Source organism: Aegilops tauschii, chromosome 5, assembly GCF_002575655.3.
Source record: "Aegilops tauschii subsp. strangulata cultivar AL8/78 chromosome 5, Aet v6.0, whole genome shotgun sequence".
Classification (NCBI taxonomy): domain Eukaryota; kingdom Viridiplantae; phylum Streptophyta; class Magnoliopsida; order Poales; family Poaceae; genus Aegilops; species Aegilops tauschii.
In genome coordinates, this window is record NC_053039.3 from 5,171,599 (window position 1) to 5,187,508 (window position 15,910).

The 15,910-nt window shown below is 44.5% G+C and overlaps 1 pseudogene; it reads left to right on the forward strand.

Moving 5' to 3' along the window:
• Nucleotides 1-2,766: 2,766 nt before the first annotated feature.
• LOC109769224 (putative F-box/LRR-repeat protein At3g18150) overlaps nt 2,767-15,910 on the forward strand; it is a 45,475-nt pseudogene continuing 32,331 nt past the window's right edge.

Consider the following 15,910-nt stretch of genomic DNA (forward strand, 5'->3'; position numbering starts at 1 on the left):
ATGTTTTGGCAACATACAAGCGAAATCTACTTATTATGTTTTCTTATGTATATAAAAAAATGATTTGTACTTTAAGCTTTATAGGTTGGGCGTGCATGCAAGGTCAGAATAAATTTCCTCATCACTAACGGACATCTGGTAACTTACCAATTAGACCTTAGTTTATGTCACCAATTTATTTTGTTGATGTACATAAATGTACATTCTCCTTGTAAGTTTAGTCTCTCAACAATATGTCAGCCGAGTATTGCACGTCCAAGTCCTATCTCATAAATCTTATGTGGAGATTCGTGTGGGCATTTCTTTTTCTTTTTCCTTTTTTGAAATTTTGAAAACCACAAACAAAATTTAAAGCCACGAACATTTTTTGAAATTTGCAAACAATTAACGAAACTCCTGTAAAAATGGAAACATGATTTTTTTTAAAAAAATTGTGAAGTATTCTTGAAAGCAGGAACATTTTTGAAATTCCAATTTTTTAGAAAAAGTTGTGAACATTTTGAAGATAAGCATGCCAAACAAAATTTTAGAAAACAATCAATTTTTGAAAATTGCGAACAATTTTTGAAACATGACAATTTTTTGAACTCCTGATAAAATGGAAAATTTGCGAACAATTTTTGAAATGTGAACATTTTTTAAATTTGTGAACAATTGTTTATAATTGGAACATTCTTGAAATTCTGAACATTTTTTGAAAATCCTGGATAATTTTCGGATTTATGAATAAAACATTAAACGCAACTATTTTTAAAAAATGTGAAAAGAATAAGAATGAAAGGAATGAAAGTAAAGATAGAAATAGAAACAAAAGCAAAATAAACAGAAAAATAAAAAGGAGAGAAAAGAAATTAAACAGGAAAAAAGGAAAGCGAAAAAAGAACAGAACAAGGAAAAAAACCGGTTCAGTAAAAGTTTCCCAATACCAGAAAAAACCCGGCTGGGAACCCAACACCGAGGACGTTGAAACACTTAAACGGGCCCACCCCGCTCAAACGATCGCTCGATTTCCCAGCTGGTCAACTGCATAAACGGTTTTCAATGGGTCAGCCTGCCACTGAACATCATATTCTGCCACCCACCGGGCCTAACTATGTCAGCAGAAAGCAGTCGGCCCAGTTGCTCAGGAGGAAAAAACAAGACAAGTAGACCCAGTTCAGCCAGAGACCTCCTATACGCCGCCCGTGTGCGTCCGAACGTCGCGGCTTCGCTGAAGCGGTGCGCACACGGGCCGGCCGATTATCAAGCGGTGAGCAAAAATTCCGAAAAAATAGAAGAGCTCATGCGGTATCGAGCTTCCGACCTCACGGTTGGTTCTAGAGAAGCTTGCCAGCCGGGGTAGCGACCTTGAACGACACAATCACAGCGCCACGCTAAAAGTAGAAAGGACAGCCGCAAATCCTTAAAAACATTCAACATCTTTACAATATACGTTGAACAAATTTTCAACTACGGTGAAACTTTTTGTAAAAATACAATGAAAAAATTTAATATATACAAATGAACATTTTATAGTATACATTGAACAATTTCTTAATATACGATGAACAAAATTTAAATACACAATGAACCTTTTCTAATATATGTTGAACAATTTAATAATATACAATGAACATTTCTTTAATACATGATGAACATTTTTATAATGCAAGGTGAACTATTTCATAATATACGATGCACATTTTCTTAATACGATGAAGATTTTTGTAATATGCGGTGAACTTTTTATATAATATGCAATAAAGAGAAAAAGAACAGAAACAGAAAATAAAAAAGAAAACGTAAAAGAAAGAAAAATGAAATGAAAAAAGAACAAAAAAAATCCGGAACAAAACAACTGAAAACCCTGGAAGCCAAAAACGAAAAAACAAAACCGAAGAAACACGGAAACAGCAGCAGAACCAAAATCCGTACGTGGGCCGGCCCAAGTGGTGACTCTCTTCAGCGAAGGCTCGTCCTTTTGACGCCTGCGGGCGTCAAATAGGATCCCGCGTTCAGCCAGCCCTCGCACGCACAGGGTGAGAGAGTGAGACGCCGTCAGTTGCTTAGCACGGCCGCTACCGCCGGCGACCAGGAGGCAGGACGCCGTACCACCTCGCTAACGGCTACTACAAGGTAAGGTCAGCGCGCCATTCCTCCCGCTCGATAATTTCTTTCTCACAATCTGGAGATCGGAGGGCGAAACCCTAACACTATTTCTTCTCCCCACCCAACTGTAAGTAAATCCCCAGTACATATGCTTCGGATGATTCCAAGTCTCCAAATGTGAAAAATATACATACATGCAATAGTTCCATAGATTGGCTTGCATCTACTGCTTATCTATGAACGCATTCTATGATAATCCCATCGATTGGCTGTGCATACGGGGTTAATTTTATTGAGGTGGTTATCTTATTTCTGGAGTCTACTCTGAACTGGTAGGCAAGTCTGTTTAATAATTTGTACCATGCTAGCTATCTGGTCCCACCAAATAAACTCCCTTTTTTTTTCTCTTGATGAATTCTTGATGGGTGAAAGGATTCATAGAATTCCTTATACTGTCTTAAGGATTATTCATGATTTTTTAGCCCGCAAAATAAATGTGCCGAGTTTGTAGATACGTTGTATTCATATCATGTTTCTGGATAAATCGTCCCATGAATGGAACCGGGTCACCACTCTTTGTGTTTGCAACTTCTAAGATGTCTCTGCGGACTTTATATCTGTGATTTTGACTATTGATTTATTGCCCTGCTGGATACATGCAGCCGGCTATTTGATGAAATGTCAGAGCTAGCTTCAATCCCCTGCAGTTCTGAGAGGGCGCGAGGCATCAGTGCGACAGGCTCAGCAGCCTTCCAGACGAGCTGCTACACTGTGTGATGTCCTTCCCTGCCGATGCCGGAGGCCGTGCGCACAAGTCTGCTCTCGCTGAGGTGTCGTAATCTCTAGGCCTCTACGCCATACATCAGCATCGACCACCAGGACTTTACGGATGACGGCAAGCTGAAGAAATTCGGGGACCACCTGGTGGTCATGCGCGACAGAACTACTTCCTTGGATGAAGCCTGGATCTCTGTGCACCATGTTGTTGATATAGCACCATGTCTTGTGAGTGGATTCGTCATGCCATCATGCACAAAGTTCGTCTCCTTCATGTTTCTGCATCTGTCCTTTTCGATATATAGCACAGCCATGTTTCCTTCACAGCACCTCAAAACAGTCAGGCTCCAATATAACTTGTTGAGACATGGGTTCTTTAGGCCACTGAACTGTGACTGCCCAGTGGTTGAGCATTTAGAGCTGGAGCATTGTGGTTTGTGGGACCTGAAGGTCACTCAAGGTTCTACGTATCATTGATTTCCATATCTTCGATGGTCTCGTGATTTGTGCTAGCAACCTTACCCATGTCTCTATCGTTGACCCAAGCTGTGATCACTAGTAGAAAAAGGCCCATTTGTCTTGGTTCCAGAGGCTCATTTGTCCTGGTTCTGGAACCGGGACTAAAGGGTCGGGACTAAAGCCCATGACCTTTAGTCCCGGTTCGCTTACGAACCGGGACAGGTGGGGCTCCACGTGGCCACTCCGGCGAGTCCAGGCAGGAGGGCCTTTGGTCCCGGTTGGTAACACCAACCGGGACCAAAAATCATCCACGCGTCAGCAGCTCAGGAGCTGGGTTTTTTGTTTTTTTTGTGAAAGGGGAGGGGGGGGGGTTGGGGGTCTTCGATGGTTAGTTTAGGGGTTTCATATATTGTGTTAGCTAGCTAATAGAGAGAAGTGACCTCTCTTATCTCCGTGCTTGGTCGACGCTACGTACTATACGTATAGAGAGGACTCGACACACTAGCTAGTAAGCAAATGAAGGAAACCCTTAAGTACACAAGATCGTCATGAACATATACAAAGAGAAGTGATCGACCTCCTCCTTCTCCGAGAGATTGGTCGAACAACAAGTTTTCGTATATCTATCCGACGCTACTAGCTACATATATACAATATAAGATCTCTTACAATCCCTAACATCTAAAGTCAAGTGCCACATGATATTCTCCGGCTTTATAGATGACGTGGTCAAGAAAGAATCGGGCCAATTCCTCTTGAATTGCTTTTATGCGATCATGTGGTAGGAGTTCATCCCGCATCTGCCTGATCTAAATTGAAGAAGAGGGTCAATACATGTGTATGAATGAAACTCAACACAAATGATGGTAATAAAATAAAATTGTGAATATTTTTGCTTACGCACTTCATATTGTTTTTCAGAGTAGCCCCGCTTGTTAGAGGCTGCCGCGTTATAGTTGAACTCGCAAATGTAGTATCCGCAGAAATCATTCCCGACTTCCTGCCACAAGCACTTTACGAGAAATATAGGTCAATCAAACTGATAAGCAAGCATGCTAAATGGTATTTATGAAACTAGCTAGAATCAATGGGAGATGCGCGGAACTAGGTAGTAGTACTTACTTTCGGGTGTTTAAATCGCAGCTCGGTCGGCAGTCCCGGAGAAATTGTGGTGAACTCTTTCCAAACCCTGCTAGACAAAGAAAATAATTACTTGATATTAGGAAATGAATAAAGTTGCCTATATGGTGCGATAATGATCGATTGAACTTACTTCTCGAGCATTCGAGTCATGTCCGCATACTCCTTTGGATCTTTTCGTCTGGAGTCTAAGATGGTTACTTCTCCCCGCTCAAGCTTAATCTCTAGGAGAATAAAGTGGTACCTGCGCACACATGCATAACTCATCAGTTACATTACTATAACCTCGAGTAATAAGGGAAACCGAATGTGCACAAGACAGTAAAACTCACTTGAAGTTGTAAGAAAAGAGTATTTTATCTTTGCTTTGATTTTTGAGCAAGGATTAGCAAGTTGTCCTCGGTTTCTGAGACATTGTGTTTAACCGTCCGTTCATGTATGACATTTGGGTTAATGAACCCAATGTCATAGATTTGTGCTTTTCTCCAATCGACGATCTTCAATCTGCATAATATAGTGAGGATAATTATATATACATGCAATGAAAGAGCTGAGCTATATATGGAGACCTAATTACAGAAAGTAGTACTTACAGACAGTAGCAAGCCACGAGTGATTTGTCGAGGGCCTTTAGATTGTAGAACTGGAAAAACTCGTCAAAATCAACAGTTAACAGTTCTTGTCCAATGAAGTCGTGGTCATCTTTAATTCTCATCGTCAAAGCATCCTTCCCAGACTCGCTGCAGGTTTTCATGTACCATTGATGGAATCTTCGCATCATCGTTGTTAGAGGAGGACTTCCATCTTTGACGAGAGGCTTCCCGTACTAGTATCTGAATTCGTCCACCTCCATTGTATCAAAATGTGCATCGTCAGGCAGGTAATCGATCACCAGGATTGGTACCGGGCAGCATCCCTAGCAGATTTGCGACGATATCGCTAGACACCTTCAGCGGGGGGCACGATTGGTTCGCCTGTTCGCCGAGCTGGGGAATTTTTTTCCCACTTGGTTCTTCTAACCTTTTGTCAGCTCAAGTAGTTCCCGACCGGCGCGCATCTTGCAATGTCTTTTTAAGACAGCGGACATGGTTGTCATCCGGCGGAGGCAGTGGTGGTCACTTCAGGGCGTCGATAGTGCGCTTCAATTTCACCGGATCTATCTTCTCCTCCGGAGGTGGATGTTTCATAGCTCTCCGCGTTTCAAATAAGTCCTTCGCTTGGGCTTCATAGATCTTTGTGTTTTCCTCCACGGTCATATCGTATGGTAACTTCTCTAGAGGCTTGAGAGATGGACCGAATCTGTATTGCCTCCCGCCTCTGGCTGTACTGCTAGACGTCGGAGTGGCGGCGTCTCTCTTCCATTCTGTTGATGAGTAGTAGAAGGAGGCGGAGTGCTACGATGCGCCGGAGCAGCCGGAGCGGCGACTTCTGTCTTCCGTCGTTGCTGACGAGGTGGAGGAGGAGGCAGGCTGCTCGGACGTGTCGGAGCAGGCGGAGAAGGAGGCGGAGTGCCTCCCTCACGCGCCGGAGCATCCGAAGAAGGAGGCGGAGTGCCCTGATCACTCGCCAGAGGAGGTGGAGGAGGAGGAGGCGGAGTGCCCTAACTCGCCGGAGGAGGAGGAGGAGGCGTCCAGTTCAGAAGCTTGATGTGCTCCTTCCGCCATAGACATGGAGTCTTCAGAGCAAGACCTAGCTGAGTATCCCCTTCACCTGTAGGGTTCAAGCTCGAGCTCCTCAAATCCCTCCGTTACTTCATCCACCATCACAACAGCATAGCCTTGTGGAATCAGACGGCAGTGAAAAGTTGTGTCGGGTTGAGGAGGTGCAACAGAGCCGACAACCCCCATTGACTTTGAGGTTCTGCCATTGCGTCATAAGCTGGCAATGTTGAGCCTCCGTGATAGCATCCACGGGGTAGCTAGGAGCCATGAAGTCAGGCTGCTGAACGAGCTCGGTGGAAGCCACACTGCTTCTCCGCTGAGATGGCGGGGTAGCTTCTGGGGTAGCTCCGGCACCTCGCTGGCTCTCAACTTGTTCCTCTAGCTTTCATACCCTTGCATTCAGCTTCTGCAGTTCGCTCTACTCTAGTTTCCTCTTCCTCTCCTGGGTTTTGTAACCGCCTGCGCCGGGAAACCCAACCTTCCATGGAACGGAGCCTGCCGTGCCTCGTGTTCGTCCAGGGTGCTCAGGATTCCCGAGGGCCTTGGTGAGCTCGTCATTCTCTCTGTCGGGAACGAATGTCCCTTGCTACGCTGCGGCGATACACTTCTGAAGCTTCTTGACGGGTATTTGAAGTTGCTCCTCCATCCAAACGCACTTCCCTGTTTCAGGGTCCAAGGTTCCCCCAACCCTGAAGAACCAACGGTCTGGCCAGTGCAATGTCTCTGGTTCGACCCCTTTAGCAAGCAGGTCATTCTCAGCCTTGTCCCACAATGGTCGGGCTTTGAGGTAGCCACCTGACCCCGTGTGATGGTGAAACTTCTTCTTTGCAGCATTGTTCTTGTTTGTCTCTGACATCTTCTTACTCCTGTTTGATGTCTTATAGGCCACAAATGCGGGCCAGTGATCTCTTATCTTCTCAAATCGGACGGTGAATTCTGGAGTCTTCCCTTTGTCGACATAGGTTGATTTCAACTCATTCTTCCACCTCCTGAATAGATCTGCCATCTTCTTAAGAGCATGAGCCTTGACCAATGTCTCTATAACTGGCTTATCCGGATCCTCCTCTAGCGGTAGGGTGAAATTTTCCTTCAGCGCTGTCCAAATATCATCTTTCTATCTATTGTTCACATAAGGAACTTGAGGGTCTACATTCTTAGGCTGATTCCATAGCAGGATGCTGATCGGGATCATGTCCCTAACAATAGCCCCGCATTGAGCAGAAAATGCTTCCTTGGTCCGCCTGGGTTCAATCGGTTGGCCATCGTTCGCGATTGCTATGATCGTGAACCTTTCATCCTGGCGCAACCTTTTCTTCGGGCCTCGTCTCGTTACCGAAGTTTGGCTCGATCTGGAGGGCTATAAAAGAAGAAAGAAGAGTTAATATATGTACATACCAAAACAATTAATGCATCAATTAGCTAGTCAGCACAGGCTTAATTAATATATATATATACCTCGCCGTACTTTGCAACACCTCCCTCCTTTGTTCGCTCACCGGAGCCGTCATCATGGTCTCCTTCTTCCGCCGGCATTCGGTCACCGGAGACATCATGATCATGTCCTTCCTCCTCCATTGTTTGATCACCGGAGCCTGCTTCACCCTCTCCTTCCAGACCATCGGTGTCGTTGAGATACGACAAGATATTACCTTCGCCGAGGATTATGTCCCCCAACAACTGTTCTGTTTCCAAGTCTCTGTGCTCCATAGTTTCTGCAAATATTACAACATGGAAATTAATATACAAACATTAGAGATGGATATATAAGTGGCAAACATAGACCTAGCTAGCTAATCACAACAAGGAATATTAATTAGTGGCCTCGAAGAGAACGCTTCTTGGGTTAGGGGTGGCCTCGACGACAACGCTCTTTTAACTTGGTAAATTTGGTGGCCTCGGCAACACTTCTAGGGTTTGGGGTGGCCTCGACGATTCTAGGGTTTGGGGTGGCCTCGGCAACGCTTCTTGGGTTTGGGCCGGACCGCCTCTCTCATGAATGTCCGACGTCTGGACCGACAAGGGATTTAACAAAATGGCGCCATTCTGGATGTGCAGAAAATGGTCCCTATTATTCCTGATCTCATCTACCCTTCTATATGTCACGTTGTCTAGTGTCAAAGGATTCAAGAAAACCATGGCTTCATCATCAGCCGGAAGTAACAGGCGCATGATGGTATGAAGCTCTCCAAAATTATTTTGGAACGGAGTCCTGATAGGATAATTCGCTTTTTGGTACGAAGTTCAATAAGAGCCTTTCGAATATCGCTATTTGGAAGGCCTTTGCTGAACTTCGTACCAAAAAGAGAATTATCCTATCAGGACTCCATTTCAAAATAATTTTGGAGAGCTTCATACCATCATGCGCCTCTTACTTCTGGCTAATTATGAAACCATGGATTTCTTCAATACTTTGACACAAGAGAACGTGCACATATAGAATGGTAGATCAGATCAGAAAAAATATGGATCAACTTAATTATGCACATCCACGTAATGGGGGAATTCTTGATAAATCTCTTATAAATCTGGAGAGAGTTTGTCGGGTAGGGGCGGGAGGGGGTAGGAGACCGACAACATTTTTTTCGAGGGTTTGGGTGTCCTCGAGAGTTGGTCAAGCGAGGGAGGGGTGCTCGATCGCGTGGTCTAAAATCGGACTATGCACGATAGAAACATTTTACCTTAATAACTTAGAAAAAAATGTTATCAGGGAGGGGGTATATCGACCGCCCCTCATGGCGAAGTTATCGGGGAGGGGGTATATCGACAAAGACGACATACATACATGAAAAAATGTTATAGGGGAGGGGGTATATCGACCCCCTCCCCCCATGTCGAAGTTATCGGGGAGGGGGTATATCGACAATGACATACCCGATAAAAAATAAGAAGAGGAAGAAGAAAAAAAATAGGAGAAGAAGAAGGAATAAAGGAGAAGAAGAAAAAAAAGAAGAAAAAAAAGAGGTTATTATATTTTTTCTTCTTCTCCTCTTTTTTTTTCTTCTTTTTCCTCTTCTTATTTATTTCTCCTCTTCTTCTCCTTCTTCCTCTTCTTATTTTCCTTTTTCCTCTCCTTCTTTTTCTTCTTCTTCTTCTTCTTCTTCTTCCTTCTTCCTTATTTTCTTCTTTTTCCTTATTTTCCTTTTTCCCCTCCACTAACCTAAAATGCACTAACAGTACAACAAACCTAAAATTCACTAAATCAACTAACCTAAAATGCACTAACATAAAATCGATATCTACTAACAAGCTAAATAAAAAAATTAATACATATATAAAAAACATATATGAAGAAACAATTCATCATTCATCTCATTATGTACATCCAAGCATACATATGAACAAAAAAACATCATATATATGATCATCTATGAACAAAAAAGCATAATATGAACAAAAAAAGCATAATATGAACAAAAAAGTATAGATGAACAAAACAGGGGAGGAAAAGGGGGCCGGCCGCCAGACCGAACGGGGAGGGGCGGCGCGCACCGTCGGGGCAGGGCACCGGCGCGGGGTGGCTCGTCGACGGCGAGCTCGGGGCAGGGGCGCGGGGCGGCGCGAACGCGGCGAGCTCGGGGCAGGGCGCGCAGGGGCGTGGCGGCGGCGCGGACACAGCGAGCTCGGGGCAGGGCAAGGGCGAGGGCGTCGACGGCGAGCACTGGCAGGGGCGCGGCGGCGCGTCGACGGCGAGCTCTGGGCAGGGCAAGGGGTGCGGCGGCGAGCATGGGCAGCCTGGCGGCGTCGATGAGCTCAGCGTCGTCAGGGGGCAATTGGCGATGAAACTGTGAAATTTTCTAAGTGTGGGCTTATATACCCACACCATTGGTCCTGGTTCGTGGCACAATCTGGGACGAATGCCCCCCTTTGGTCCCGGTTCGTGCCACCAACAGGGACCAAAGGACTCTTTTCAGCAGCCCAAAGGGCGGGAAGCAGAGACCTTTGGTCCCGGTTGGTTGCACGAACCGGGGCCAAAGGTGGGCTTTCGTCCCGGTTGGTGCCAACAACCAGGACCAAAGGTGGGCTTTGGTCCCGGTTGGTGCCACCAACCGGGACGAAGGGGTGGCACAACGGTGGTGTCGTGGGAGTTTAGTCCCACCTCGCTAGCGGAGGGAGCTCAGCACCTGTTTATAAGCTGCGTTGCGGCAGATGTGCTGAGCTCCTCTCTAATTGCAGGCAGTACTTGCCTACCCTGGTCACTGCCGTGTTGGGCCTATTGGGCCTGCAGGCCTGCATCCTGGCCCATGTACAGTTGGGTTTCTAGTCGTATGCAGGCCGTGTGGCCCAGTAGGCGGCATTTTTTAATTTTTTCCAGTATTTTTTTGCATTATTTATTTTCTTTTGTTTTTTGCTTTATTTTTTTAATTCATTTTGCTTTTAGGTCAAAAAATTATAAACTTTCTGTTAGTGCCATTAGTTTTAAAATTTGAATAGTATAAATTTGAATTCTTTGAAATTTGTGTGAATCACTAGTTTGTGAATAACTTCACTATAAAAATATAATTTTGAGTGATTCTTTTTCCTGCTATTTAATATTACTATGTTTATCATTATATTCACAAACAGATTTTGTTATTTTAGTTTCTATCAAAAAATTCTTTATGAAAATTCTTTTTGCTATTAAAGTTTCTAACAAAAAATTCTTTATGATAATTCTTTTTGCTATTTCTGTTTTGAACAAAAAAATACTTTGATAATTTAAGTTGCTATAAAAGCTTTTTAGTTGATTCTTTTTCCTATTGAAGAGTATTATAGATTTTTTTATGATAATTCTTTTTGCTATTTCTGTTTTGAACAAAAAATACTTTGATAATTTAAGTTTCTATAAAAGCTTTTTAGTTGATTCTTTTTCCTATTGAAGAGTATTATAGATTTGTTTTAGTTGATCATAACAGAATATTTTAATTGATTCCTTTTTCTATTGAAGAGTATTATATTTTTGTTTTAGTTGATCATAACAGAATATTTTAATTGATTATTTTTAGTTCATTATTTTTGCTATTAGAGTTTCATAAAAGTTTTCTAGTTCATTCTTTTTGCTATTAGTTCATTCTTAGAGCTAAATGGCCCTGAAATTTGAAAGCACTACAAATGAACTCTGAAAAGGTTGAAAGTTGGCATCATATCATCATTTCACCCACATAGCATGTGCTAAAAACTTGAGAGGGTTACGGCAAAAGCTGGATGCAATTCGTGTACAAAATGGACAATCTCTTTCGAAGTATCAGGGTTTCGGACGAAAACTCATCTGTTACAAAGGGATTTCATTTTTTTTGAAGTTATTTGAACTCTAGACTTTTTGTGTGTTCAAAATGCACCATTCAAAGCCACATCATCAATTTTCAACCCTTTCTGACTTCATTTGGTATTTTTCATGCATTTAATGATTTTTTATGCTAAATGACCCTGAAATTGAAAAGCACTACAAATGAACTCTGAAAAGGTTGAAAGTTGGCATGGTATCATCATTTCACCCACATAGCATGTGCTAAAAAGTTGAGAGGGTTAGTACAAAAACTGGATGCACTTTGTGTACAAAATGGACAATCTCTTTCGAAGTATCAGGGTTTCGGGCGAAAACTCATCTGTTACAAAGGGATTTCATTTTTTTGAACTTATTTGAACTCCAGACTTTTTGTGTGTTCAAAATGCAACATTCAAAGCCACATCATCAATTTTGAACGCTTTCTGACTTCATTTGGTATTTTTCATGCATTTACTGATTTTTTAAGCAGTTGCGTCATAATCAAATGGCAGTCAAGAGACTTTAGGTTCTGGAACTTTTTATCTGCCATATTTATTATTCCCTTTATATTCGACGAGAAGCCAGACGGGACCTTCATACTAAGCAGGCATTCAAAGAAGATTTCCTTCTCTTCTTTGGTAAGAGCGTAGCTGGCAGGACCTTGATACTGCTTTGGAGGCATGCCGTCTTTTTCGTGCAAATGTTGCGGGTCCTCCCGTGCCTCCGGTGTATCTTTTGTCTTCCCATACACGCCCAAGAAGCCTAGCAGGTTCACGCAAAGGTTCTTCGTCACGTGCATCACGTCGATTGAAGAGCGGACCTCTAGGTCTTTCTAGTAGGGTAGGTCCCAAAATATAGATTTCTTCTTCCACATGGGTGCGCGTCCCTTAGCGTCATTCGGAACAGACAGTCCACCGAGACCCTTTCCAAAGATTACTTGTAAATCATTGACCATAGCAAGTATGTGATCACCGGTACGGATGGCGGGCTTCTTCCGGTGATCTGCCTCGCCTTTGAAATGCTTGCCTTTCTTTCGACATTGATGGTTGGTCGGAAGAAATCGACGATGCCCCAGGTACACATTCTTCCTGCATTTGTCCAGGTATATACTTTCGGTGAAATCTAAACAGTGCATGCATGCGTGGTATCCCTTGTTTGTTTGTCCTGAAAGGTTACTGAGAGCAGGCCAATCATTGATGGTTACAAACAGCAACGCATGCAGGTCAAATTCCTCCTATTTGTGCTCATCCCACAGACGTAGACCGTTTCCATTCCAGAGCTATAAAATTTCTTCAACTAATGGCCTTAGGTACACGTCAATGTCGTTGCCGGGTTGCTTAGGGCCTTGGATGAGAACTGGCATCATAATGAACTTCCGCTTCAAGCAGCCAAGGAGGAAGGTTATAGATACATAGAGTCACGGGCTAGGTGCTGTCATTGCTTATCTGCTCCCCAAAAGTATTAATGCCATCCGTGCTTAAACCAAACCATACGTTCGTTGTGTCACCTGCAAACTCCTCCCAGTACTTTCTCTCGATTTTTCTCCACCGCGACCCGTCAGCGGGTGCTGTCAACTTCCCGTCTTTCTTACGGTCCTCTGTGCCATCGCATCAACTTGGCATGCTCTTTGTTTCTGAACAGACGTTTAAACCATGGTATTATAGGAGCATACCACATCACCTTGGCAGGAACCCCCTTCATGGGGTGCTCGCCGTCAACATCACCAGGGTCATCTCGTCTGATCTTATACCGCGATGCACCGCATACCGGGCATGCGTTCAAATCCTCGTACGCACCGTGGTAGAGGATGCAGTCATTAGGGCATGCATGTATCTTATTCACCTCCAATCCTAGAGGGCATACAACCTTCTTTGCTGCGTATGTACTGTCGGGCAATTCGTTATCCTTTGGAAGCTTCTTCTTCAATATTTTCAGTAGCTTCTCAAATCCTTTGTCAGGCACACCATTCTCTGCCTTCCACTGCATCAATTCCAGTACGGTACCGAGCTTTGTGTTGCCATCTTTGCAATTGGGGTACAACCTTTTTTGTGATCCTCTAACCTGCGATCAAACTTCAACTTCTCCTTTTCACTTTTGCACTGTCTCTTTGCATCAACAATGACCCGGCGGAGATCATCATCGGGCACATCGTCTGGTTCCTCTTGATCTTCAGCTTCCCCCGTTGCAGCATCACCGTATTCAGGGGGCACATAGTTGTCATCATCCTCTTCTTCTTCACTATCTTCCATCATAACCCCTCTTTCTCCGTGCTTGCACCAGTACAACAGGGTGCTATACAAACGGTTTTTAACCCCTTTCCGCAACGACATTTGGAACCATCACCAAGTGAGTGTGGGTGAAAGGGGGGTCCTTCCCACACGACCCAGAAACCGTCGGGGATATGCCCTCCTGGCACACACGCTCGGCAAAATGAGGTCGTGTGCGACCGGCGGCGTTCAAATACGGAAATACATACAGTAGAGCTCAAAAAATACAATTATACAGGCGAAATCATTTCCGGTCGCAAGTACATCCCACATAGTCAGTCACCGCTAAACGTTTCCGTTCGTATATACATCCCACGCATTCGCTCCAAGGAAAACGTTTCTGTTCGCAAGTACATCACACACAATTTTCCCCGTTAAATCGTTTGAGATAGCATTTCCATTGCACACGGTATTAACAATTTTATCATTTGCGTTATCGAATGCATCACACACGGTGCGTAGAAGAAACTATGTGTCAAGGGCTGTCCATCACACATAGTTTTTACGTATTAAATATTTGCGCCAGGTGGCCTAACGCAAACAGTTTTCAAGAGGATGTCGTGTGTGATTGTTCATTAATCTAACACGGTTTATTCCTGGAAACTGTGTGCGTTATTGAATGCATCACACATGGTGTTTTCTCAATAACCATTTGCAATACAAAAACCCAATTAGCAAGCTAATTATCTGATTATTAATAATCCATTTATTAATCTAATTGACATTTCATATTAAGCACACAATATATTTCATTCTCATAATTGAAATACATCAGAGTACAACATCATATAGCTCCAGCACTCAGCTACCCCATTACACAACTACACCAGCACCAAGTTTCACATGCAACATCTATAACCTTTCTAAATTAGCATCATAGACGATACATAGACAGATGTATCTCATCTGGAAAACTGCTGAAGCAGAAGGCGAATATTGAGCCTTCATTGATGTTGAAGGTCTTTGTAACTTTAGGCCAGTGCCTGTGGATGATTGACCGTCCATCCTTCGTCCTCTTCAAGAACACTTCAATATTGAACCGTGGGTGTTGTATGAATACCTTCCTCGCCTCCTGACCATACAAGTGGTTTGAGAGGTAATCATCTGTGAACTGCTTTGGAAAGGCCTGAAAACAAGGATGTGCATAAATATCTTCTCTATATTGGAAATGGGGCAAAGGAATAAAAAAGGCAAGGTATAATAGTTAGTACCATCTGTTGGGAATCGTAGCATAATTTTAAAAGTTTCCTACGCTCACCAAGATGCATCTATGGAGTCTACTAGCAACGAGGGGAAAGGAGTGCATCTACATACCCTTGTAGATCGCGAGCGGAAGCGTTCCAATGAACGTGGATGACGGAGTCGTACTTGCCGTGATCGAAATCACCGATGACCGAGTGCCGAACGGACGGCACCTCCGCGTTCAACACACGTACGGTGCAGCGACGTCTCCTCCTTCTTGATCCAGCAAGGGGGAAGGAGAGGTTGATGGAGATCCAGCAGCACGACGGCGTGGTGGTGGATGTAGCGGGTCTCGTGCAGGGCTTCGCCGAGCTTCTACGAGAGAGAGAGAGGTGTTGCGGGGAAGGAGGGAGGCGCCCAAGGCTGTTGTGTGCTGCCCTCCCTCCCCCCTTTATATAGGCCCCCTGGGGGGGGGGCGCCGGCCCTGGAGATCAGATCCAAGGGGGGGGGGGGCGGCCAAGTGGGGGGGAAGGGGTGCCATGCCCCCCAAGGCAAGGGGGAACTCCCCCCTAGGGTTCCCAACCCTAGGCGCATGGGCGGAGGCCCAAGGGGGGCGCCCCAGCCCACTAGGGGCTGGTTCCCTTCCACTTTAAGCCCACGGGGCCCTCCGGGACAGGTGGCCCCACCCGGTGGACCCCCGGGACCCTTCCGGTGGTCCCGGTACAATACAGATAACCCCCGAAACTTTCCCGGTGGCCGAAACTGGACTTCCTATATATAATTCTTCACCTCCGGACCATTCCGGAACCTCACGTGACGTCCAGGATCTCATCCGGGACTCCGAACAACTTTCGGGTTTCCGCATACATATATCTCTACAACCCTAGCGTCACCGGACCTTAAGTGTGTAGACCCTACGGGTTCGGGAGGCATGCAGACATGACCGAGACGCCTCTCCGGTCAATAACCAACAACGGGATCTGGATACCCATGTTGGCTCCCACATGTTCCACGATGATCTCATCGGATGAACCATGGTGTCGAGGATTCAATCAATCCCGTATACAATTCCCTTTGTCAATCGGTATGTTACT